Below are 9,801 nucleotides of genomic sequence, written 5' to 3'. Positions count from 1 at the left end.
TACTGGAACCACTGTCAGAAGTGCAGTGTGACCTTAAAACATTTATTTACAGCGCTCACCCTAATAATGAAGGCTTTCAATTAGTGAACCATAAATACAAGTTCGAACAGCATTAACATATGGACACACATTACCTCAACTGTAGAAGGTTCCCCTTCTCTGTAAACTGGCAGCCAAAGGGCTTTTTTGCTGCAGAGGGATGGGCCTACTGGTCCCAAGGACAAAATAATGATGAAAACTTGTTGCCCTTGGCCCCAAACACGATGTCCTGGGCATCGGCCGATAGGAATTTCACATCCCTGCAATCTTTCACCCCTCATAAGAAACAGGAGAACTGTCAGGGGAAACAAACTCCTGGGATCCCATGTGTTGCTGAACAAACGTTGGATGATCATTGTGATTCCTGCCCCTGAATCCACCAAACGTTTCAGTGTTTTATCCCCCAACGGATTGTCCACAATACGATCAACACAGCACAAGGGATCTCCATGAAGGGGATTACCCATTCTTTGGTTTGTAGTGACATCAGGAAAAGTGTCACCATCCCCAACAGTAAGTACAAGATTATTTAAGCCTTCAGTGTCCGAATCAGAATCTGCATTACCATCTGAGTCTATCACACATGCTTCAGACTTTGTAGATTTATTTTCTTCTGACAAGCCTTAGTGAAATGACCTAATTTCTTGCAATAATTACAGATCACCTTTTTCGCTGGATATGCTTTACCATTTTTAACATGTGGCACATTCCCACAAGCGGAACACATAGTGGTTGGAGATGTTTCTGTTTTAGAACCAGAAGGTCTGTCGCCATTGTTTTTCGTGGATATCAGAAATTTTACAAGAAGATTTGCCTGATTTAGCAATATTGACTGTCTTTATAAGTATGTCCTCTAATTATTTGACAGAAAAATGAGAAATGTCAATACTCTTTGCTGTTTTGATTGTTTCATCCAAAAAAGGATTTCCCATTGATAACAGTTGTTGATTAATTTGTTTATCGTTACAATGGCTAACAAACTGGTCTCAAATGAATTGACCAGTGAAATTATCAAACTGACACTAAGATAATTTGATACAGAACTGTGATAGTGGTGTTCACATCTTTACCCGTTTTTTTGTCTGCATTTTAAAAATGTACGCCTGAGGATGATTAAACTGGGATGTTTATAGAATTTCATTTGAAAGTTTTTGAACTGCCACTTAGTACTCTTCACGCACCTTACCTTCAACCAAAACTAACTCAGGTAAATGCTTGAATGTAGATCTCCCCTCAAAACCTAAAGAATGTAAAAGCAGACACTTTTTCCTTTCCACAATAAACCTGAAGCAACAATTGCTCCTAAATATGTTTAAAATGCATCAAACCAAACAGGCCACCTGACTGGTGCATCACCAGGAGATTCTAGAAATGATGGAGGAAGAGCAACTGACTGCACAGTAGATATCATCACCACTTAGTCACTGCAGAGGTGTGCAGTGACTAAGTGGTGAAACAATTGTATAACAGTATAAAACAACTGTTACTAGAAATAGTGCAGAAAAACAAACAGTAGGGGGAATAGCAAGTGTGCTTGTTACTGCAGCAACTGACTTCCCACTGCACCAAAATCGGACAGGCAGAGCAAAAAGAAAACATATATATATATATGCTAGTGATGGTCACCTCTAAGTAGTTATAGTTAGGACCTAGTTTTCATAGAACAAGCGTTTTTTAATAACTTTGGTGCCATTTGATGATTGTTCATGAAATTTTCCAAAAAAATACGACACTCACTTCAGCTATCTGGAAAGTTTTGGGGTCACTCGTCAAACGGGAGCTGAGAAAAAGGGGGGTGTCTCAAAACGCGTTTTCCCTATTTATTTTTCCATAGAGATTTTGAACAGCAATAGCACCCAAACCGCTGGACTAAATTACACCAAATTTGGCATAAAGGTAGCTCTTGGTCCAGAAAGAGTCTTTTTTTGTTATTTGGTGTAAATCCGTTCAGTAGTTTTTGAGAAACTGAAGAAAATTCGAATTTGTATATATATAGGGACCCAAAGGCTCTGCAAATCCTTCCGATCTCGGGCTGAGATCTGATTGACTGCTAACACTTCTACAAGGAAGTGTTGGCAGACATCTTTGGACTCGGCGTCAGCGCTTAACACAAACACTCACAGACCCACTCTGACTCTCACACACCTAGTCACAGAACCGCTGAAACCCTCACGCATCCAAGCACAGACCCGTACAGACACTGATGCACACACTAAGACACTGATGCACCGACTCTCACACCCAGACAGACACTCTCACGGCCACTTTCACCCCCAGATACACCCTCTCACACCTATTCTCACACCCAGAGAGACACGCCGCGGCCACCTCCTTTCGTAGATGGCACTGTGCTGATCCTATGCTTAAAAACTTTGGTAGATAAACAGACATTTGAGGTGAGAAAATCTAGAGTGTCACTGGTGTTGCATGGTGCTCCTTAATGGAGCTGCTCTCCACCTAAACTTGAGAACTACCCAAAGTTCTCTCTTCTGTTTTTGCATAATTTATGCTTAACTCTAACCTTGAAGGGGCCTTGTTTTGATATATATATACACACACCTATATATGTATGTAAGTCTTGCAGTGAACATTATAACACAGCTATGGAAACAAAGGTATGCGCAGACATGGTCCAGAACAGAAGTTATTTCTGACGCTCCCAAGTTGCAGTTGAAATTATTTATTTTTTAGCTATGCACTGCAACGCAACATTACAAAGCGACGTAGGGTGCCATAACAAATTAAGAGCATAACTGGTCGGGGATGGATCGCACATACAATATAATGTTGATATATGAGACTTTAGCGCAAGGATAAGGAAGTGGATGTCCCAACACAGGAACAAACAAAACATTCCAAGATTGCGGGTGAAAAAGGAGGAGCTTAGCGCTCCAGCCTGTTTCTAACAGTACATGCGAGATAACTGAGATTGGAACAGCGCACCATGAAAGGCTGCATGGAGCACCAGGGGGATAGCACTCTAGTTTATTTCTCCCCGCACATGCCTGTCAGTGTAAATGTGGTAGCGAGTGGTAAATGGCATTGGGGCGGCAAGCCCGAAAATATTACAGATCCCTAACATTTCATTGAGTTGCAATGGGGGTTTTCCCCTAGTTCTTTTATTATACCCACTTCAGTTCCAACATGGTGTTTTATTAGTCCAAGGTTGGATTAAACATCCCAGTCCTTTGGACATGACGTCAAAACAGTTGCACCATAACTTTATTTTTTGGGATGGGCGTCGTAGTAAGCTAAAACTTGTGTTGCACAGAAATGACATATAAGCAGCCGCGCCACAAGCAAACCTTGTGTGTCGGGTGGCTGCTACAGCTTTCCCCAATATGAGTTGAGTTAACCAATTTGTATTACTTGAAGCAGCTATTGAGGTGGGCTCCCATTGTTTATCCTCATTGATTTTGCACAGATTTCACCTTTGGTTTATTTTTATTACTCTTGGTGAGAGCACGTGATACACAGTTCAACTCACATGAGATTAACTGGTTGTCTCTTTCATGAAAAGGTTTGGTGAGGGTTCATGTTTCTTTCTCTCAGGCACTGTAACTGTGTGAATAGTACAATAATAATCACAATTTAATTTGTTGGATAGAGAGTTGTTCTTGGGTTAACATATTTTAACAAGCCATGTTTAAGTTAGCGCCATCAGTATTTGACAACAGTTTGTTATAATTTACACAGTCGATATATATGTTATTTACCTTGTTCCAGCGTTTCCTTCATTAATGTCATGTTATTTATTTTCAGCTCCTTTTTTCCTGAAGAAAGGCATGTTAATGCCTGAAAAGCATTGGAACGGAGCATAAATTATGTTGTTTTATGTCCAGATAGAAAAGGCCAAGAGTCTCATTGATGGATGTAATCACCCGTTTTGTACTCCTGGATTCATCATTGAAAGTTACACCTTTTTGTTTACACCAATTATATTAAATCGGATACCTTTGAAGAACTTCTTTTGTTTCTACCTCTGGATCTTGTATTGATAATGTTATCCCAAGGACAGTGCACAGCACGTCTGTATACCGTAGGGATATACAGCATCTTTGACAGTCAAGTCTAAAGCGTGACATCTAGTAAGACAAAAAACGACTGTAGTGCCCCCAACCTTCATAATCCGTTCAGGTACTGCACTATTCCCTAGAGCAGAGGTCTCCAAACTTTTTAATGCCACGCCCCCCCAGCTGAAAAGTAAAACTCTTTGGGCCCCCTCCTCAGAATTGTGCACAATTATTGTATAAAGATGGCAATGTTTAAATATGTCGAGACGTATTTAAACATTGCAGTTAAGTACTGTTACCTTTTTAAAGATGCAAAAACATGTTCCTGCTTAAAACAAAGGCCTGTTATGCGTGTAATGCTTCTTTTGGCAAGAGTCTGGCGCCCCCCTGTGAACACTTGAGGCCCCCCTAGGGGGGCCCGCCCCCCAGTTTGAAGACCTCTGCCCTAGAGGATGGTAAAGTGGAGATGTAAGGAAGTGCGTCCAGTAGAGAGTGAAAAGACAAAGCTGAAGAGAAAAGAGATGACCTGTGAGATAAGCATAGGAGAATTTCAAAGATGTGTAAGTGTCTATGTTTCTGTAAGGGATACCAGGAACAATTAAGACACCCAGAAGATCACACCTGCCCCAGGCCTTAGCACTATACAATTCAGTCTCATTGAACTGAAACATTTTCAAGTCTAATTATTCACAACAAATCATTGTGTTTTTGCTTGTTTACTTGATACTGCTAATAAGCTTTGGCAAATTAAGCCAATAGGCCTGTGTTGTTTTAGGCCTAGATTTGCTGTTTTGTTTGCAACAGCATAGAACTCACAGAGGCATCCAAATACTGGTCAGGTGGCAAGCTGTGTGAAGCAAAGGATTTAAATTTACAAATTAGAAGCCTCTGCCTTAATTCTATACTATCTCGCCTCTTGGAGAAGATTCTAGTTAGCTTCTTAGACCACACCCCTTTTAGAGATTCCCCACCTTTTTCATCCCATTTAAAGCACTTATGTTGAGCGCAACCTGTGACCAGATTTCACATGTATCTCTGCAGGAAGTAAATTAACCACCGGGATTATTATGTCACCATTCTACCCTTAAACGTGCTAGATACACATAAATCTCAGCAGCAGGTTTTGTAATCCTGCATGATGTCTTAAAAACAGGGCCATTAGAATTATGCAGCAGAGGCGGACCAAATTATGTGGCAGGGTTGAACAAATTATGCAAGAAAATGCAAATTATGCAGCATAATGCAGCACATTTAGTTATAATATTACTTCATTATGTTGTAATTTTTGCACCAGGTAATAGTAACAGGGAATAGAGCTTACCTTGTTAGTAACAATTTAACACCTAAATACAGAAATAAGCAACTAAAGATTATCAGTCAACCATTGCAAAAAGTGTTTGGGTACGCAGGAACCCAAGTTGCTTTACTATTTGCAACTTTTGATCTGTTCGAGCTAGAAACATTTTTTGTTAATATCTGCAGTTTATGCAGCAGATGATGGACTGTGAGGCAAATGCGGCAAACACATAAATTATGCGTGGCCACCGAATCACATAATTACAGTCGCCCTAATAATGCAGTCTGTTCATGAAGAATTGGACAGGGCAACTTTTCTGTCATATTTTTCCATTTTACCAGTTCCTTCCGGAACACAATAAAAAACAATAATGTTGTAGCAATTGTTTTTCACAATATCCCCCTCCTTTTTCTGGCACCGCCCCTTGATCACAAAATGCATGATTTCCCTGAGTAAACTATTTAATTCCCTGCACTAGCTGCAATAAGAGTAATAATTAGAAGGGCAGCACTGGGAACCCCAAGCAGCCTTGATAGATTTTGTCACACCAGCCCCCATAGGGTGCATAGCGAGAGAGTCTGACCACTACAATAGGGCTTGGGGGTTCTCCCCCACTCCCCCCAAGAAAATGTTGGGGAAATGTCAGAAATGGGTCATTTTACAACACATTTTGCATGAAATATTCAATTGTATTAGTTTTTAAAGCATACTAAATGATGACCTTACAGTGCAACAGAATACAGCAGTCTTTGTTGGGGTTGGTCAATGATTCCCTCACCATCACCCTCTAACAGTGCCTCTCATCCCTCCATAGCCTCGGCCTCAGATACATTCTATTTGTTTTATAGCACCTCTGTTACCAGCACAGGTCGTTGGAGCACACACACGTACAGAGAATATGTATCATATGTAAATAAATCAGTGCATAGAAAAGGTTACATAAGACAAAAGGGACTACAAGGAGTAGTATTCACGTCATCCATACTGGTAAGCATTTTTAAACGTGCTTGGTTTGGGGAAGCATAAACTCAGGATTCAGAATGCTATACAGGGGTTAGGGTTGACTTTACTTGCAACAATTCATTTCTACCCAAACAAACCCTTTTTTGCAGAATGAGGATAATCAAAGACTGGGAAAAAACATAATTTTCTAACCTGTACCATGCAGTTTGCACGCAACTCTTTGATAGCAGTTCACAGCTCACTGTGCTAGATTATGATTGTAGCTGATGAACTGTACAGTCACAAAAAGATCTCTGTGACAAATCCAGTATCCCACTGAGCATCGCCTATACAAGACTGTTCTGTGATCTGCAGAGTACACATTCTTCGCAGCAGGCCTTGTAACGCTTGGCACTTTTATTGTTGCCTGAAAACTGTTAGGTAAACTAGGAACTGTACTATAATGCTTTTAAAACTGTTGCCCTGCTACAATACCGCCCCCTCCCCCTAGTAACTAAAGCCACCCCCCCCTCCCCCCCCTTCCAGCCTACTGGCGAAATGCCCGACGTCCAATCCGTCACTGATAACTAGAAAAGGAAAAATACTTTATTGAAATACAAATAATTAAACGAGGGGTGTATAAACGAATCAACATGACAACTGTAGGTTTGGTGCATGGCCTTAAATGTCAGAGATCCTTAGTTTACTCTAAGTCACTAAACACTGAAAAATGAAGTTTACGTCTGTCGCATGATGTTTCTCGGCGGCCACGTGTTAGCTGGAGACCGTGCAGACAAACGTTGAAATAAAGCAGACTAAACAAAATTACGCATGCCTGATCATAAGATGGCAACTGTGTAGGACAGCATTATGTTTTCGCAGTTGAATCTCGCGAGATACGCACTTCCGGTGGGTGTTAGTGACGAAAGGGGTGCAATTTTGAATTGAAATTGGCGGCTGGCTTGAAGAAGGGGATTATCAGAGCAAGTTTCTTGTACGCTTAATTGCTGGTAAGTATCCGCAGGAAAAGGCAAGTAACTTGCCATCTTGTAGGACGAAATAGTACGCGAGGTTTGCTTTATCGGGGAGATAGTATTGTCTGCATTGCGCTTTTCCAAATGACAGCACAGGAAGTAATCTAATTCAAACGGGGGACCTGGGGTTTTAAAGCCATAATTGACCTTAACTTAGCTTTCGCATTTCCGAAATTGTCCCCACTTTTATAGAAGTCAGTGGGAAAAATAAAGCACCCGGTTATTTTTGAAACCCGTGAGGATCTTCCGTCTCAGAACCTGTGTAAAATGTTCTAGCAGCACAAAATGAATATAAGACTTAAGTAATACAGATAATGTGAAAGCCATGTAAGTAGTAGAAATGTAATGATTAATGCAATACCAAAAAATTACAGTTTAATGGATTAGAAGCTATGATTTTTCATTGAAGAAATGGTAAAAAGTATGCCAATAGCAATCAAAGGATATATCAAGGTTATCATCTTATTCCGCTGTGCTTTTTGTCGTGCTTGCTAGTGGGTAGCAGTTTAGTTTTTTATCATTGAACCAAACAGTGCCCCATGAACGTTCTTGAAATAGTTTTTTTAGAATGGTTTATGTGCAAAATACATTCTTACTTGCATGCCGACGAAAATGTTTTTTCCAACACCCAAAAGACCAGTGTCAACCTTACTGTTTATTTCTAAGGAAGCACTGTTCTCCTTGTTCCTGGGCCCCTCTTCCTAGCCTTGTGAAGACTTGACACAGCAGTGACTCCCTTGAATTAGTCCTCTTTTTCCCTTTGTGAGGTGAAAGGGACTACTAACTCTGCTAGCATCAAGCGTAGCCTTCCAGAGTCCTAGCTAGAATAGAGAGCAGGAACAGTTTTCTTGCCTCTCCCTGGCAGACAGTATTATTCACTAACAGCATGCTCTTTTTTCTCTGTTTTTTTATGTAATACAGGGGACTCCAATATTTTATGTAAGAAGAGTTACTGTTCAACGAAAATCATTCTGAGCTTTTCATATAGTGTCAGATTTGTAATTGACCGCATCAACAAAAATTACGATAGTAGCCACCAAATGAAATATTTTCAGCAGTGATCACTTAATTTCATCAGTTATGGTTGCCAGCAGTAATGTGAAAAATGCTTTTTTCAAGGTGTAATGCCTGTACGTGGGCAATACATAACAGCCATAGCTGCAATGCACCTGGCACCAAGGTAATGATATGAAGAATATTTCTCCGCAATGCCACATGTTTATCACTTAAATGTCAGTTTAAGTATATTTTGGAATATGTCCCCAAAAATCATTTTATGAGATCTGAAAATACGCATTTTCATCTTATTTACAATTTTGTTATAAATAATACTTCATCTAAGCACAAACTTCTTAAGTAGTCGGCTGCTTACAGGAGAGCTACTCACAGGTAGCTGGAGAGCTACAAGGAGCTCACAAGCTACTGGTTGGAGATGCCTGCTATAAGTTAACCCTCAAACTTCAAGATCTTGAGACTCCATTAGTGTCTGGGTAACACAGTTGCGGTAGGTAGGAATTATTACTAAATCCAACCTTAAATGTTCCATCCCTGCTACGTTCCACCATTTGTAGCACATTTGTAGAATTAATGACTAAAGATATCCAAGGAAGCAATCATGAAAAACACTGTCTCCGTAGTCTGTGCACCCCAGTCGGGCCATATCTATGTTAAAATTTGGCGCAGCTTTCTCTCCCCCAGTGGAAAACAGCTTGATACAAAGTGGTCTTTTTCCTATTCTAGCTCGCTGGTTGAGAGGTGCCAGTTGGCTATGGAATTACCATCTTCAAAGACCTATTAAGACTGTCCTTCCTTTGACACAGTGGTACCACTGTATGGGCAAATTTATCTCTGCTTTTCTCCAGAACCTATTCCTCTGATGGGTGCACGTTGATGTTTGCTGGAAGTATGGTGTCTTTTAGTTATTAATATCTTTGTCTTGCTATTAGAGATTCTACAGCAGAGGGGCTGCACAATGCCGTTGTACTGTAGGCAGATAATGAATTATATTTATTCCCAACCTTCTCTTGGACATAGCTGAGCCGGGGGAAATGTACCTTGCCACTGCAGGAGGTGGGAGCCTAGCAGAACTAGTTGATGTGCTGTCAGGACTGGTTCAGAGAGAATAAACCTTTCTAACGAGCATTGGCAATACTCGGTTGGAGTGTTCCCATGGGGAACGGGGTCAATTTGCATATGGCTGGGTCCAAACTGGAATGGCATGGCAAGCAAAAAAACCGATGGATTAAATCCAGATCTGGGACTGGGGTGAATGTTTGATTTGATTTGACAGTGAAAACAGTCAAAGCATACAGACAGCAGGCAAAAAGTGGGGCTAACCATGCGAAACACAGGATCTTTTCTTACAAGTGCAAAAACAACATAAGATGGACGGAATGCAGAATTCCGTCCATCTTATGTTGTTTTTGCACTTGTAAGAAAAGATCCTGTGTTTCGCATGGTTAGCCCCACTTTTTGC

The 9,801-nt window shown here is 40.7% G+C and overlaps 1 protein-coding gene across 1 annotated transcript in view; it reads left to right on the top strand.

Annotated features, from left to right (window-relative positions):
- Positions 1-7,151: 7,151 nt before the first annotated feature.
- Positions 7,152-9,801, top strand: part of NCAPG (non-SMC condensin I complex subunit G) — a 228,311-nt gene continuing 225,661 nt past the window's right edge. Inside the window, exon 1 of the mRNA XM_069202226.1 lies at positions 7,152-7,301. The gene's annotated coding sequence lies outside the window, so the exon portion shown is untranslated. The remainder of the gene's footprint in view (positions 7,302-9,801) is intronic.

The sequence above is a fragment of the Pleurodeles waltl genome, chromosome 1_2, assembly GCF_031143425.1.
Source record: "Pleurodeles waltl isolate 20211129_DDA chromosome 1_2, aPleWal1.hap1.20221129, whole genome shotgun sequence".
NCBI classification, from domain to species: Eukaryota; Metazoa; Chordata; class Amphibia; order Caudata; family Salamandridae; genus Pleurodeles; species Pleurodeles waltl.
This window is presented reverse-complemented; position numbering and strand designations above follow the sequence as displayed.